Raw genomic sequence first — 16,339 nt, forward strand, 5'->3', positions numbered from 1 at the left:
CAAAATCAATTTACAAGTTCCTATTTCTTCTTAACTTTTACAAGAAACTGTTTTTTTAGGCAGTTTCTGGGGCATTTTTTCTGAGTCTGTGTCCACTGAGCCCAATGACATTTAAAATTGCACAGAAATGCAGAGGCATTTGTAAATGAGAATGGGACCAGCACAAATTGTGTAGATTGATGCCAGGTTTTTGAGACAGGCCTAAGTGGACCTGAAAACTAACTGTAGAACCAATATAAAATGGAGACTCTGAAATTATGAGTACCCAGGTTTTCTTAATTATTTTACGCATGCTCAGTCATGTCTAACTCTTTGCAGCCCCATAGACTGTAGCCCTCTAGGCTCCTCTGTCCATGGGATTTCCCAGGCAAAAATACTGGAGTGGATTGCCATGTCCTCCAGGGGATCTTCCTGACCCAGGGATCAGAACTCGTGTCTCCTGCACCTCCTGCATTACAGGAGAATCCTTTACCACTGTTTCATCTGGGAAGCTCTTTCTTAACTATGATATAGAATATATTCTTTATCCTTAAATTACATCGAATCATCCCTCTAGAAATAAAAGGAGCCACTTCGCCTGCTGTGTTCCCTCCTTTACCAAGTATAACTAGGGAGAAGTTGAGCTCACTTAATAGTAATAATGATAGCTGATGTTGTTGAGCGTTTAGCATTGTGTCAGGCATTTTACCCCAAAGCGTATACCTTTCTCACCGAGACACACTGAACATCTGCAAAGTCCAGGAGAGAAAACTGTATGAACTGAGGAACAGCTCTTGGGAAGACCCAGGTGAAAAGGAGACCAAAGGATGTCATTCCAGCCCAGGTCTTCCTGTTAATCATCAAATAGCTAACTGTAGTTACTTTGAATGAATGATGTAGGCTCAGAAGGGTTTTTATCACCAAGGTTTTAATTAAAAAAAATTCTAAGTTAGATTTTACTTTTTCCAGAATATTTGCAGAATGGCTAAGGAAGATGGTAAAGATAATGGAAGCTTGGATGCTTATTGAAAGTGAAGTCACTCAGTCATGTCTGACTCCTTGCGACCCCATGGACTGTAGCCTACCAGGTTCCTCCGTCCATGGGATTTTCCAGGCAAGAATACTGGAGTAGGTTGCCATTTCCTTCTCCAATGCTTATTAAGGCAGCCTAAATTACTCCTTAGTTCCTGGGAACTTCAGTCTTGTGAAAGATGGAATATGGTGACTCAGGGTCATAATGGTTGTTTTCTGGACTCAGACTTTAGAAGTTTACACATGTCTGCACGTGTAAATCAGGGCACTCCAACTTCTGCCTTTGAGACAGGAGGAACTGTGGTCAGATGTACCTGGATGGCCTGCTCTTTCCTTTCAATGTGGGATGGAAACATTGCTTAGAAGGTGAACATTCTCAGAGGCTCCACAGTTGCCACAGTTGCAATCTCAGGGAATTCTTTTGTAAGCATATTATCTGTTGGGAGTAGGGGTGATTCTTGATTTATGAAATTTGCTTTATAAACACACAGAAATAGTCACTGCTGTCCACCCAGTCTCCCAATGGTTAAAACATTTTATTTTCTCTATGAAAAGTCATGGAGCCTTTAGATGGTCTTCAAATTCAAAAACAGAAGAAATAAGGGAAAAAGTTTAAAAGCCTATAATTAAAAAAAAATCCAGATAACAGCTAATGGAAAAAGACATTCTAAAAATGGAGAAGATAGTAAATATATAAAACATTGTCAACCTCATTAATAATCAAAGAAATGAAAATTAAAATGGCTCATACATACAATTTTTTTGTCTATCAAATTAGCAGATTTTGGAAAGTGACAGTGGTGCATGTTGAAGAGAAATGAAATGGGTGCTAGTGAGAATAAGAATGGTAAAACTGAGAAAACAGTGTAACAATATGTATCAAAGGAAAAAGGAAAAACTTCATATATTCCATTTCTAGTTACTGTACTCTAATAAATGTACCCTAAGGAAATAATCTGAAAGGGTCACAAACATTTCAGTACAAGCATATTAGTCATAGTAGGATTTATAATAATAAATTGGATGTAATTTAAATGTCTACCAATGACAAATATTTACATAGGTAATAGAACATCCATAAAAATGAAACATGCAGCTATTAAAATTATGTTAGGCTAATATTTGAGAACATGGGGGAGTGTGAGAAAGATGAATATAAAACTATATATATATATATATAGTATGATCCCATTTCAGATGCATACACAGGAAAAAAGATTGGAAGGAAAGTCTAAAATGGTAACTGGTTTTCTCTGAGTATTAATGGATCATTTTAAAATTATATTATTCATAATTTTCTAAACTTTTCACATATGACTTTTTCATAATAGAAAACTATAAAAAGTAGGAGAAACTTTAAGTTTACCCCAAACAGCATTTCCCTCCACCTGAATGCCTTCCTTTCTCTGAACAAAAAGCCTACTAACTTGGGTTAACAACCCCTCTGTCTTTAAAAGTAAAAGGCAGCAAGTCAATTTCCTCCTGACATCTTGATGAGATCATCTTACCCTGTGGAGGGGAGTTAGGACTGCTGGGTAAAAAGTACTTAGGGACAGGGGCCCCTTACGTCTGGAGTGAGGTCAAGGGACAGTGTAGGGCTGGCTCGGGGATGGGGCAGAAGCTGAGCTTGGTGCAGCAGTGAAGCCCTCTCCCTTGAAGAACTGAAACTAAAGTTTTAGTTGAGCCCTATTGAGAATTAAATAAGACTTTTGTGGGCTGGCCTGGCAGGGTGTCCTCAAGTATGTTTGTATGGAAATGGTTCTCAAATACAACTGATTACCCCCAGACTTTGATGCTGTACATTTACACTAGAGTCTGCCTGAGTTAGCCCTTCCTCTGGGTGTGACCTTGTTAAGGCTACTCTGGTGTAACACCTGTGCTGCACAGAATGGGAGATAAATTGCTTTCCTTCCATCACATCATCAACTCAGATCTGAACGCTCCGTGAGCGTGGTGATCACTGTGTGATCTCACCGTTTGATATCTGTGGCATCCCCAACACCTGAACCAGCATTCAGCACACCATAGGCGCTGAGACCCCATGGGAGCCCTCACAGTGTTCCCGCTCCTGGACAGCCGTGTAGTTAAGAGACAGGAACACAGGGAGAGCAGATAAAAGATCCTAGAAGATTTTACTTACGGAAAATAATCTTCCTTGTGTGTTTTTCTTCTTGGCTGGAGAAGACTGGCCAGGAGGTTGCGTGTGGGGCCAGAGGGGCCAGTGAATAAGGAAGGCGGCTGTGCTGACCAGGAGGGGCAGTGGCTGGAGTTGGGAGGCCACAGGTCGGGGTTATGTTTGACCTTGGCCGTGAAACCCAGACAGCTACATATTTGCCTTGCTAGGACAGAGCTGCCATCCCAAAGTCAAGTCTAACACCCAGGTTGGGCTCAGTTTAATTGTTGCTTAGTCTTGTTTTGTTTATTATTTTTTAATGGTGGTAGGTAGGGGTGAAGCAGGGAGAAACCATTCTGACTTTTTTTTTAAACTATGTCCATTTACCTTCCTGAGGGTGTCCTACAAAATATAAACCACATGTGGTTTTTACACCTCACGTCTTTGTGGTTTGCTATTCTCAAACTAGTCAATATTTAAATGTAGTCATGGAGTTGCTTTTTACACCAGCCACCAGCTGATGGTTCTGTCCATTCTGCTGGAATGGTTTCAACAGGATGAAATGATCCAAGACTGAATTAAGCAGCTTCCATGCAGCAGCGGGGAGGAGTCCTTTTGTCAGCACTGAGCAAACACAAAAACAAAAAACCCCAATGAGCCAAAAACCAACACACACGCACAGTGGTAGAGCAGGTCACCTTGCGGCCGCACCTCTTGTGATCTCTTGCCCCTCCACCTGTCTTTGGAGTTGGGGGGAACAATGTACCTGCCTTTGGTCCAGCAGGAGGCACTTTGCACGCCTTTCCAGCAGCCTGGTGGGGCAGCCATCCCTTTAAGACAACCTGGAGGTGTTTTTCCAACAGTCTGTTTTCCCAGTCAGTCATTTGGAGACTCCAGAGCAGCCAAATGGGAGGCGGAAAGTTCTTGAAGTGGCAAAATCAGATGGAATCTGGGGTCATTCGAGTAGAACACATTGTTTCAGCCAAACCACTGAGAGAAGCTGGGGCTGCTAGGGAAGAGCAGCAAGTAGCTCTGCATGCAGCTGTGACCATTGGGAAACGGCCTGAGAGTCCCTCCCACGACTGTAGGTGAGCAGCCGGGACAGTCCCTGCGGGCTCCTCTCCCCATTCCCCAGGCTGGAGGAGCAGAGCCGTCAAATTGCCATGCCTGACTTTTTTTTTTTTTTTTTCATGTGCTTCAAGAAATTCTTTCATAATTGAGATTCTATGATCAGTACACAGACATTTCACTTTGCACACAATTCTTAAAACACTTAGCAAAGATCTAAAAATTCATGTAGTTGTTTTGAGGATCAGTATACAGACATTTCAATTTGTTCACAATTCTCAATATACATACAAAAAATCTTTAAAAAAATCATGTAGTTGTGATTCTTTTCTGAAGTTATTCCAGAAGCTTCCCAGCTTAAAATTTGGAGGCAGATTTTCCTTAACAGAATATCAAGGACCAATATCTTCAAATATTGACATGCTGTTACATTGCAAGTCCCATGAATTCACAATTTAAATCATATACATTACATACTTAAATTGTCTATCACTCGGTTCGACCAAAGATGTTATAGAGTGTGCAAAATTCTGTCCCAGAGAGCCAAGATCAAGGAGTGAGTGGTCTGCTTTAGGCAACAGTTCTACCAAAAACAACACGGGAAGAGAAGTAAAGTGTTCAAGGCATTAAATACACAGCTGACTCCAAACCACAATTTATATATGGCAGTATAATACAACACTGCCATGCTTTGTATTATAGGATAGGATATAAAAGGAACCCCTCATCTATGGAACAGTTAAACTGACACCCAAGACAATCAAAGCCTCGGATACTCAACATCCCACTTGTTTTCTTATTGTACCAAAAAATAAACCACCAACAAATGCTTTCACCTCATTAAAAAAAGAAAAAGCATTTACACTTAAAAAATGGGATGAGGTGGGATTCCTTCATTTTTAAAAACGTTTCTAGAGCTGCTTAAAAAATGTGCATTTCAAAACGGTTGATAAAAATAGATCTCTGGATTATACAAAAAGGGAGACGGGCCCCCTGGTTGGATTGGGTGTGATATTCAGCATATTTGGCTTCTTTCCTGCTTCATCAGAGGCTGGGCTCTCCTCGGTTTTTAGTTTCTCTGTTTTCTGCAGGTAAGTCTTCTTTAGTTTCTTGCCACTTCAGCCTGTTTCCCCTTTGCTCCCCTTTTCCCCTTTTGTTTGCACTTTTTTGTCTAAAGATGTATCCTTTCCTGCCACAGTTTTTGGCTTTGTTTCCACTTTTGCGGGAGCCGGGAGCCCGGAGCTGGTTTCTTCTTGGGCTCCTCCTTCGCCACCCGCTCGGTGGAGCCGGCCTTCCTGGCGGACATCGCGAAGCCAGGCTGAGAGCCTTCGCGAAGCCAGCTGCTCAGCCCCTGCCTCTTCTCCAGCCGCCCCAGCGATGCCTGACTTCAAAGGGAACTCGGTCAGGGGCATGCGCAGAAGCAGTGGCTCGCAACCCTGTCTGACCTCGGACTCACTTTGAATAACAGGGTTTTCTAATGTCCCCTTCACAAACGTCAGTGAACTTTCACCAGGGAAATAATCTGACCACACACATCATTCCTCTCCAAATCTGTGTAATCGTTATCTGTAATTAAGAAGAGGATTAATTACAATTATAATTTATTAAGTAATACAAGGAATGTAATTTATTATAAAATAACTTCAATTGTAAGCAATCAGGTAGTACTCATTAGCAAACAAAATGAAGTGGTCAGGGTTTTGCAGTTGCACTGATAATCATCGTGAGTAGGGCATTGCGACTGCAGACTAATTTGGGTAAGAGAGACTTCATTCCCACCAGTGGCAATGCATTGGAACACATTTTCCAGCCAAGGTGAACAACTCTTGGTAAAGAGCTGTGCAAATCATAGTATTTCATTTATATGACAGTTGCATTACTGGGAAACTTGGGGACTAATACAACAGTATTTATTTACTTTGAATAACGTGTAAAATGGAGTTTAATTGTCAGCTCAGATTACTAAACAGTTTTTTCACCTACATCAGTGTCCACCAGGACCTTTGAAGGTTATGTGGATCAATTCTTTATTGAGTGGGACAGTCTGGTACATTGCAGATTGACTAGCATCCTTGGCCTGCATCCCAGGAGGGCCTCCCCATTGTTTTGACACCCACAAATACCCCCATTTCCTGCCCACATGCAGGAGGGTTGGGTCTGCCTCTCCAGGTAGCAGCTGCACCAGGCAAGCCCAGCTTCCGTGCAGTCAAGGGGCCCCCGGGGAAGTCTCAGGTCAGTGAGCCCTTCTGCAGGGTTCAGTTGAGTGGCCTCAGGCCCAAAGGCATAGAGCTGGATAGACCCTTGTTTTCTAGTCAGGAGAGGGCTTTCTTGTCCACGTGGTTCTATCCTCTGGCAGTAGACATGGAGTAACCAGCTATATGTCTGGAGAGAAGACCAGATAGGGAGCAGTATGGCTGTTCCCACCCCACAAATCATGGTAGAGACCCCATCCTGATCTTCATACCTGATGAAGCCACCAGATTAGCATCCAGAAGGAACACACAGCTATCCGTATGCCAGCAGCTTCACTCTGGGTGTGTGTACAAGCAAATACTTGGCAGGATGTGAAAACAAGGCTTTCCTCCCTTTGGCCCCTTAAGTTGTAAGAAACTTCTTCTTCCATCTCATGTGGTTTTTTCCCTCTATGAAAGTGAAAGAAGTCGCTCAGTCGTGTCCGATTCTTTGGGACCCCAGGGACTGTAGCCTACCATGCTCCTCCGTCCATGGGATTTTCCAGGCAAGAGTACTGGAGTAGGTTGCCATTTCCTTCTCCAGAGGATCTTCGCGACCCAGGGATCGAACCCGGGTCTCCCACGTTATAAGCAGACGCCTTACTGTCTGAGCACTTGTATTCGATGTTGGTGACTACCTGGGAAGTGTTTGCATTTTAATTAAATTACCTAGAATACGGTGAGGCCTCTTCCCGCCAGGCCCCCACCGTCTGGACTGTGTTCCCAATGTGGTAGTGGCTCTTGAGTGTTTGAAATGTCACTCATAGTAAAATACACGCCTGTTTTTGAAGACTTAATAGAAAAAAAGAGTGCAAAATACCTAACAGGCTTTTTATTGTAAGTACGTGTTGTAGTGATAATATTTTTGAGACAGGATGTTAAATATTACTGTTTTATATTGTTTTCCTTTTAATGTAACTAGTAGAAAATGTGGAACTGCACATATAGACCAAATTTTATTTCTGATGGACAGTTCTAATCTAGGAGGAGGGTTGTTTTCTTTGGTTCTTTGGTTGGTAAATTAGAATTTAGATTTTTGCTTTTTTGTTGCCTTTCCTAGAGTCCCCCAGTTTGAGAACTGGATGCTTTCTAGGAAGAACTACTTGGGTTCTGAATCAGTATAAGGGAGCCCTCAATCTCTGTTCCATTCCATCCATCCATCAACCAAAGAGGTCATTTTGAGGAGAAAAAGGTAACTTCTATAAAACTCCCAGGTCTGAACATGATTATAACAGAATGAGCAAACCCCTTTAACAGCCTCTAGTGGATGAGGCCTCCTGTGAGTGAGCCACAAGTCCTTTTCATATCATTGTTTAAACTTTTTGCTATAGAAATATTTCAAATGTATATGAAAAGTAGTCAGAACATTATAATGAAGTGCCACGTATGCTTCACCCAGCTTCAAGAATGATGATTCTTTAAACCTGTACCTGTTTTCCCCCTTTTTCATTTCAGGGCAAACCTAGACATCATATCTTTCCATATACAAATATTTCAGTATGTATCTCTAAAACTTTAAAGACTCTATAAAAAACAACATAACTTCAATAATATTATCACTCTTTAAAATTAGCAATAATCTTAGTATTATTAACTATCAATATTCGGATTTCCAGTTACCTCATTTATTTATTGAAGCACAGTAATTTATAATGTATTAGTTTCAGATGTACAGAAAAGTGATTGTTTTTTATATATTCTTTTTCATATTCATTTCCATTTTGGTTTATTACATGATTCTGAACATAGTTTCCTGCTGAAGCTGGAAGAGCAGGAGTGAAAAGTCAGTGGATGTCTGCCTCCCCAGATCTGAGGCTCTGCTGTAAGTTAGGGGAAGGGATGATAGACAGCCCCAAAGCAACCAGTGTGCACTCTGTCTACCTGTCCAACACACACACATGCACACACACACGTCTTACACATACAGTTTCAAAAATGCCCGCACAGAATAAATCACTCACCTTCCTCCCCACAAAAAGTGGACAGTTGAGGTCCGAGTCCAATGCCAAGGCCGAACTTTCCACAATGTTGTCTGCCAGCCCCAAATGCAGTATATCGTGGTCCAGTGGCAAATTATAAAGGAAACGCCCAGTGCACAATGGTGGAGGCAGGACAATAGCAGAATTGCACGGTTAAACTTCCATTTGGGAAAGGAGAGGAGTCATTTGTCACCCGTCTCTAGCGTATTTTATAACCCGGTGAACAGATTGTCCCTGTGTGGCGATGGTACGGAACTTTGGTCAGTCAGTGGCTTAACTTCCTTCTGCTCTTCCTTAAGGGTCTTCCTTGGCTGTTGTCTTCCAGAGCCATCTCGAGGGCAGGGCCGCACCTGTTCCACAGTCTATGCCTTGTTCTCTGGCTTCACGGATCTAGGGATTGCCTTAGGATTTAAGCAGTCATAAGCTGTTTTCAACCATTCCAGGGTTTTATCCTCTAGTATTTAAAAACGTGATAAGATTCTCTAGAATCCCCGAGCTCCATGGACTAGTGAACAAAACTCAAAATTGTGTTGAGTCGCAGTCCGCTCTTAAGTTCTGTGGCCTTTATCTCAGTCTCTGATTAGGTACAGTGTTGAAACAGTGGCCTGAGGTGGTGAAGCCACTGTTAATTTACTCCTTGCTGCTGAGAAGGACCCCAGTATATTACAATAAAGGTAACAGCCTTCTGCTCGGACGAGAGACCACAGTGTCTCTGGGGGAGACAGTGGGAAGTTCAGCTTCTCCTTTGTGTCAGACTTCTTTCCTGATATTGTTGTTATCTTTTGGCCCTGTTCTGCCTAATGTTAGTTAGCATAGCGTAGAGAACTGGGGTTTTTAACCCCACAAGGCTCCGGATTCTTTGACTCTCAAACATCTTGGTTGCACATCATGGGAGGCTGGGAAAGGCCTCTATTGACAAAGCCCTTGCCTGCCCCCACCCCAGCAGGCTTCCAGTAAGTTTCATCCTAAATTTCTCTTTGCTGTGTATCTTACTGAAGGCTGAATGTAGCCAACATACTCCAACCTTCTAGTTTTTTCTCTGAATTCTTTAATGGCGCACCTTCAGTAGGCTTGTGGTCTTCGACCCAGGATTCAGTAGGTGGCAGCCCAACCAGCAGTGATGCCATCACATAACCAGGATGGCCAACTTCCTAGCCCAGGAGAGCCTGCACTAGCTGTCACCCAGCCTTAAATCAGCCAGTTGCACATTTTAGAGTTAGTCACATTCCATATTCACTTCTAGTACTGATTTCTGTATCACATTAGTGTTTGTATTACCAGTAATAGAAAACCTAACCACACTAACTTGCATGAAATAGAAGATTTATTTGCTAGTGTAAGTTAGAAGTCCAAAATAGAGCTAGCTTCAGGTATAGAAGGATTCCCCCAATAAATCAACAGCTGATTTTCTCCATCTCTCGTTTCTCACATTGTTGGTCTCATTTTCAGACCCCATGTGGTCAGAGGATGAGTGAGTCAGCTTCAGCCCCTCCATCCTCACAGACCCAGCTCCATCCCTCGGGAAGAATTCTGTCTTCCAGACACAAATTCCCTTGGTTCTGATGAGGCCACAGGCTATATCACCAAGAAAAGTCTCTGGGCCTGCGTGAATGCAAGGCTCCCATGAGCCAGCAATTCATGTATCTGGAATCGGAGTAAATTCCTCTGGACCCACACGGTCTGGGAGGGAGGGAGGGAGAGATGTGTCTCCAAACAAAAACTGAAGGACATCATTGTAAGTAGGGTCAGTGGATGCTGAGCTGCCAAAACACAAGGAAATATGTTGCAAATGTTTCCCCAAGTAAGGTTATACCAATTTATATTAGCAGGACATAGAATGGTGTGATGTTAGTTTTCGATTTTCTGTTTCTGAGATTATTTTTAAATGATCAGCCTTCTATATAACTACTGATAGGTTTATGGGCAAGAAGCTAATTCCTTTGTTTCTGCTCTTTTAAATCATGTGATTCCCATATTTTAATACTTTGAAAGTAGAATTTTTCTTATAATAAATGTGTACATTTAGTCTGGTACTGTTTCTTCTTCTCCATAAAAAGCTATAAGATAAGGGGGGTGTTTTGCTATTGAAGAAAATGGTGTTTTAGAATGGAAGGAGTACAGTATTCTAAAACATGTTTCTGCTGCTGCTGCTGCTAAGTCGCTTCAGTCGTGTCCGACTCTGTGCAACCCCAGAGACGGCAGCCCGCCAGGTTCCCCCGTCCCTGGGATTCTCCAGGCAAAAACACTGGAGCGGGTTGCCATTTCCTCCTCCAAAACATGTTTTTACTACTGGGGAAATACTGCACTATAACAGGTAGTAATGGAAACACAGTTTGCAAAACTGGAATGAAAAGAAATCAATTGTCCTTATATTTTATTCATGGCGCTGTTGGCCCTACTCAGTCTGTATTGATTTGGGGTCACCACAGGAGGGTTGTTGGCTGTGATTCTTTACTGCTTTTTCCAGGTCAGAACCACAGTGTTGTGCTATAATCTCTGTCTGCTCTTCATTTTCTATTTCTGTAGATTAATATGAAAGATTCTTCACTTGATTGTTCTGGAGACTGTTGATTATCGCTTTGCTCTGTCTTTAGGCTGGGACTGGTCCATGTGTTGAATAAGGTGATATATGCATTTAAAATTCCCTTTGAAGCCTAGAATCATGATTGTCTTTATTTGCCTCAGGTTCTCAATCCACTTTTCTTCAGCCTTTCATTATATTAACATACGCAGTGAAAAAAGTGAAAAAGTGAAAGTGTTCGTCGCTCAGTCGTGTCCAACTCTTTGTGACTCCATGGACTGTAGCCCACCAGGCTCTTCTTTCCATGGAATTCTCCAGGCAAGAATGCTGAAGTGGGTTGCCATGCCCTTCTCCAAGAGATCTTCCCAACCCAGGGATCAAACCCAGGTCTCCTGCATTGCAGGCTGATTCTTCATAGTCTGAGCCACCAGGGAAGCCCCGACATCAATACAAACATCCCTAACACCAGTACTAATACTGCATCAACTGCTCCCTGCCATGTTACAGCCTTCTCCCTACCCCTCTTCCTTCCACCTCTTCTTATGCTTATACAAAGGAACTAAGTGAAATCCTCCCCTGAACTTAAGGCCATAATGACACTGGACCATGGAGAGAGAGACCGGGCTTCTGGCTCCAGCTCTGCTGCTGCCTGCTGTGTGATAGAGGCACGTCACTTAATCTCTCTGGACTCCCATTTTCTCTTTTGTAAATGAAAGTGTGGACTCTGATCTCTGCAGTCTCATTCATCCTTAAACTTCCTTATAAGAAACTGACGCTGATCTGGGAACACCTGGGCACAGAGGAAGGGACAGAAAGCGCTTTCACGTCTCACATCTGCCTGAGTGGCATTCACTGCAGAGGGTGGCCTCCAGGTCTGCTTTGTCAATAATGCTGTCAGAACCCTCCCCCGCCCACCATGTGATCTTTCGTTTGTCTCAGTCTTCAACTTCCTTAGCCCATTTTTCTCTCCTCCCTGCTCAACGACAAGAACCACTTGCACTGCGTGAGACTCTGCTTGCATTGCCAAGCTCCTCAGTGAGCTAAAGGGCTCCCTGCTGATCTCTGGTATCCTTTCCCTGGAAGATTTCCCTTTAGCCTAAGCCTTCCCAAGAAAGGGGTTCAAGTCCGTCCTTAACTTTCCTCAGTCACTGCTTTAGGGGAAACAGTCTCAAGCTTTTAAAGGAATGTTGTATTATGGTACTATTTTTAATTATTTTCTCTTTCATTCAACAAATAACATTCATTGACACCCACCAGGTGCTGTTCTAGATCCTAAGGCAACAACAGGAAACAAGGTCCTATGGAACTTGATTTCTAGTGGTGAGATGTGCAAGTAAATAAGCAATTAAATAAATGAAAAAAATACCAGATGGTGACAAGTGTGATGGAAGACAGGAGCAGAGATGGGACATGAGAGGGGGCATTTTTGCTGACAGAGAATGAGAAGGAACCAGGAAGGAAGAGTAAGGTAAGAGGGCTTACAAGTGTCAGATCCAGAAAGCAAATGAGCCTGTGCATTTAAGGAACAGAAAGGGCTGGAAGGTAATTAGCAAGACGGAGTGTACTTGAAATGAAGTCAGAGAGCTGGGGGCAGGTGGGTGGGCAGATTTTGTGAGTCCTTGTGAGCTAGGCAGAGCTTGGATTTTTAAAGTGAAATGAGAAACCATGAGATGGTTTTAAACAGGGAGGAACATTATCTGATTTATGTCCTGTGGTGCATAGTACCACCTCATAAATGTGTCCAAAGTTGACTGTGCTTACAAGTTCTCACTAAAGGTGCAATAGACGCAAACTGTAGACAACTACTCCCTTGAATGTGTCGTGGGCTCCAGACCTCTAAGTGATGGATAGGGATAGTCATGATCTATCATGTCCTGGGGGGGTGGTGTGTGTGTGCTCGTGCATTTGGGGGGCATTACTTATTAGAGAACTAAAAAGTAATTCTGTAAATACATAGCAAAATCACCGTATTGCCTATGTTCTCTTTTTAAGACCCAACTATAGTTAGACTTCCCCAAAGAGTCATTCAGGCATTTACTTAGTAGTTTATCAAGTTTTCTGTTTTTCCAAGGTTAGTGGAGGGTGAAGGAGATAATCACTGCAGGCCTCCCCCCTTGTCCAGACCCAGGTCTGCGTGTATTTTTTCATGTATTAAGTGTCCCCTGGGCTCCAGATCCTACATTAGGTGAGACGAATAAAGTCTGTGCCTTCCAGTGGCACTGGGCAAAGAGTCCAGATCACTAATCCTAGGAAGTCATTTCTAAGAGGGGGAATCCCCACTGACTCAGTGGTAAAACCAACTCCAGTACTCTTGCCTGGGAAATCCCATGGACAGAGGAGCCTGGCAAGCTGCAGTCCATGGGGTCGCAGGAGTCAGACACAACTTAGCAACTAAACTTATAAGAATTCTGCCATAACTTAGCATCACTTATAAGAATTCTGCCATAACTTGGCATCACAAAACTCCTTGTGCAGCCTATCTTAAAGAATTGGGAGTTAAAAGAACCTTAGTTAACTCCCAGTACTTAGTACTTAGTCAACTATCCCAGTACTCCACTCTAGGAGTACTTCCAGTATTAGGAGTGAGCCTGTCCTAAGCATCACAAGAAACTTCATATTCCTGGCTCCACCCATGAATCCTACAAGCCTTCCTCACCCCTTTCCAACCCACCCAGCGGAAAATGCCTCCACAGGTTTCCAACAGCCCCCTGATCCACCCAGTCTCATCATTTTACGTATAATGGAATATTAGGCAGCTTATGATCTTTTCGTACCTTTTTCCTCTGAACTTAGCAGAATCAGGACCCCAGAGTCAAATTTTACAATGATGTTAGTTTCCAAAATATGCCTCTTTTTCATTCTTTCAGCTGATACTGTTTTCTCAGAGTTCCATGGCGGGTGTCACAAATATGTCTGAATAGATATATTCAGATAGACTGAGAAAAAATTGAGAGCGTTTTCAGATTTTTATACATTCCTCAAGTTTTGGTGTATTTTCTATGCATATTCCATTGCCTACCCACCTCTCAGAGTCCTTTAATAATGAGGAATCTGACTTTCTTCCTTCTGCTCATCATCACTGCTTTTCTGTCAAGCATCTTCTGGGAGAGTATCGTCACCCCATTTAAGTGTGGAGGATGGAAACAAAATATTTTGGCGTGGAAAACTCTGATCTTCAGCTGACTTGACCTGTACAGGCATACTGTGGAGACACTGCAAATTCTACTCCAAGCTACCAAGATAAAGCAAATATTGCAGTAAAGCAAACCACACCAATTTTTTGGTTTCCCAATGCATATACTCTGCTATAGTTTATTAAGTGTGCAATAGCCTCATGTCTAAAAAAGTGCACAAAAAATTTTTAAACCCCAAACAGAACAAAAACTAATAATTAAAAAGCAAAAATTTTAATCTACATACATACCTAAATTAATAACTACTTTATTGCTCTTGTAAATCAACTATAACTCAGTTTGGAAAAACTTCATTCAAGTGGTAATCTGCGTCTGAGCCGTCAATGTGTTGTAGTGACGTCAAAGATCAGTAATCATAGATCACCATAACAAATATAATAATAATGAAAAAGTTTGAAATATTGCTTGAATTATCAAAATGTGAAGCAGAGGCACAAGGTGAGCAAATGCTGAAGGAAAAATGGCACCAATAGACTTACTCATTTCAGGGTTGCCACAGACCTTCAATTTGTTTTTTAAAAAAAAAATGCAATATCTGTAAAGCACAATAAAATGAGGTGAGCCTGTATAGCATGTATTCTGACTTGGGCACCAGAATCACATTTCAAAAACTCATTTGCCTTCATACACCTGACTAGCTTTCTTCACCGGCATTTGTAACTTACTTCCTACACACTTGACTGCTCTGCAGATGAGGAAGAATCACTTACCTTATTTATCAGTGTCATTTGGAGCTTTTAGATCTTGAGTGACTCTCTTCCTTAATCCTAAATGTTATCATCAGTATCAAGAGTGATACTTTAAAATGAAATTTCCTGAAAGAGTCTCAGGTTCCATGAGCAGATATTTTTTGTGGAGGTGTCTAGAATAAAGTTGAGCTGTTAACCAGCTCGCGTTGCTATCTCCTCTTGTCCCTGTACCAAAAGGTATGTTACGCCTGGTGGGAAGGAGAAACATTTAATTTTCCAAATTTAGGGGTTTCTTTCTTGCTTGCTTCTTAAGTAAAATCTAGCTCCTTTTTCTGCAGAAAAGGAGGAAGGAACAAGCAACAAATTAATCAGACAGGAAGTGAATAACCACAGAAGGACGTCTGCCTCTGACTCAGTATGTCACATTCAACAAGAGGCCAGAGCTTGTCCAAAATGGCGGTCCAGAAACGACCCCTTGTTTGTGTTAGAAGATGATGGCTTTCACAGTGACGGTTTTCTCTCTCATTTCTCGTTTGCTCCCTGCCTGCTTGTGTCCCTGATCATGCCTTCCTCCAGTATCCTTTAACGGTAAGAAAATTATATTCAAACTCCGCGTATTTCCTTTATTCAGTTAGTGGGGAGGACTAAACGGCTTTTAGTGAACCATTGTGTGCTGAGATAAAATTGTGTAATTTTTCAGTAGAGCACCATGTGGTCCTCCTATTGCAGACGAGACTAGTTTCACCACTATGGTGATTGTGGGCAATTTGGAACTTATGCTTTGAACTAAAATGTAAGCAAGATTTTCAGCAGAATCTTTCCTGACCCCTGGACAAGTTTGGATCCACAGTAATTTTTTTCTCCCAGTTAAAATGGTGGTTTATGTCGCTAACTGTATCTTTCAGTGGGTAGCACAGTTTGTCCACGTGATTACCTTTGAACTCTCACTTGGGCCAGCAACAGTAAGTGCTTTTATAGCAAAAGGAGTCACTGGAAACTTCAAAGGAAAGTACCGTGGAACTCAGCTCTTGCCAGTCTGTTGCTACAGACCTGTTCCTTAAGTTCAAATCCCAAGCTATGTCTAAGCAGTCTTTTAGGACAGTTTGTCTTTTAGAACCATTCTGTTCAACATCCAGACAGTGCAGTGCACAATGAACTATTGCTGATCAAATCCTGCAGCATTCACTATGAACAGTTACATTTAATATGATTAATATCGTGACACAAAGCATTGTAATTTTCATATTCCAAGCAGTGTACTCAAATATCTACAGAGCAGGATTAAGGAAACTTTTGTATAAAAAAAAAAATGCTTTTTTTCCTTTGGAGCATATATGAGAAAGCAGCTTGATTTATATTCCTTTTACCCTATGAAGAAGTATAAAATAAAGCTTTAAAAAGTTAAGAGGGTACATAAAACTTTGGTCAATAAGTATAAGTTCTTTTAAATAATTCAATGGCATAACTAGTGTGTACAGTAGAAAATGGACAAGTAGTAAAATGAAGAAAAGGCTGCAGGAAGATTCTTATTAA

At 41.9% G+C, this 16,339-nt stretch overlaps 1 long non-coding RNA gene across 2 annotated transcripts; it reads right to left on the reverse strand.

Annotated features, from left to right (window-relative positions):
- Positions 1-5,439: 5,439 nt before the first annotated feature.
- LOC133258440 (uncharacterized) lies at positions 5,440-15,147 on the reverse strand. Of its 2 annotated transcripts, XR_009740024.1 has the most exons (5): positions 14,828-15,147; positions 13,947-14,125; positions 8,385-13,859; positions 6,657-6,834; positions 5,440-5,758 (listed from the first exon to the last, which is right to left on the reverse strand). It is a non-coding gene; the product is annotated as an uncharacterized LOC133258440 (long non-coding RNA). The 2 variants fall into 2 exon arrangements; XR_009740023.1 differs by having other exon boundaries at positions 13,947-15,147.
- Positions 15,148-16,339: the final 1,192 nt, after the last annotated feature.

The sequence above is a fragment of the Bos javanicus genome, chromosome 2, assembly GCF_032452875.1.
Source record: "Bos javanicus breed banteng chromosome 2, ARS-OSU_banteng_1.0, whole genome shotgun sequence".
NCBI lineage: Eukaryota > Metazoa > Chordata > Mammalia > Artiodactyla > Bovidae > Bos > Bos javanicus.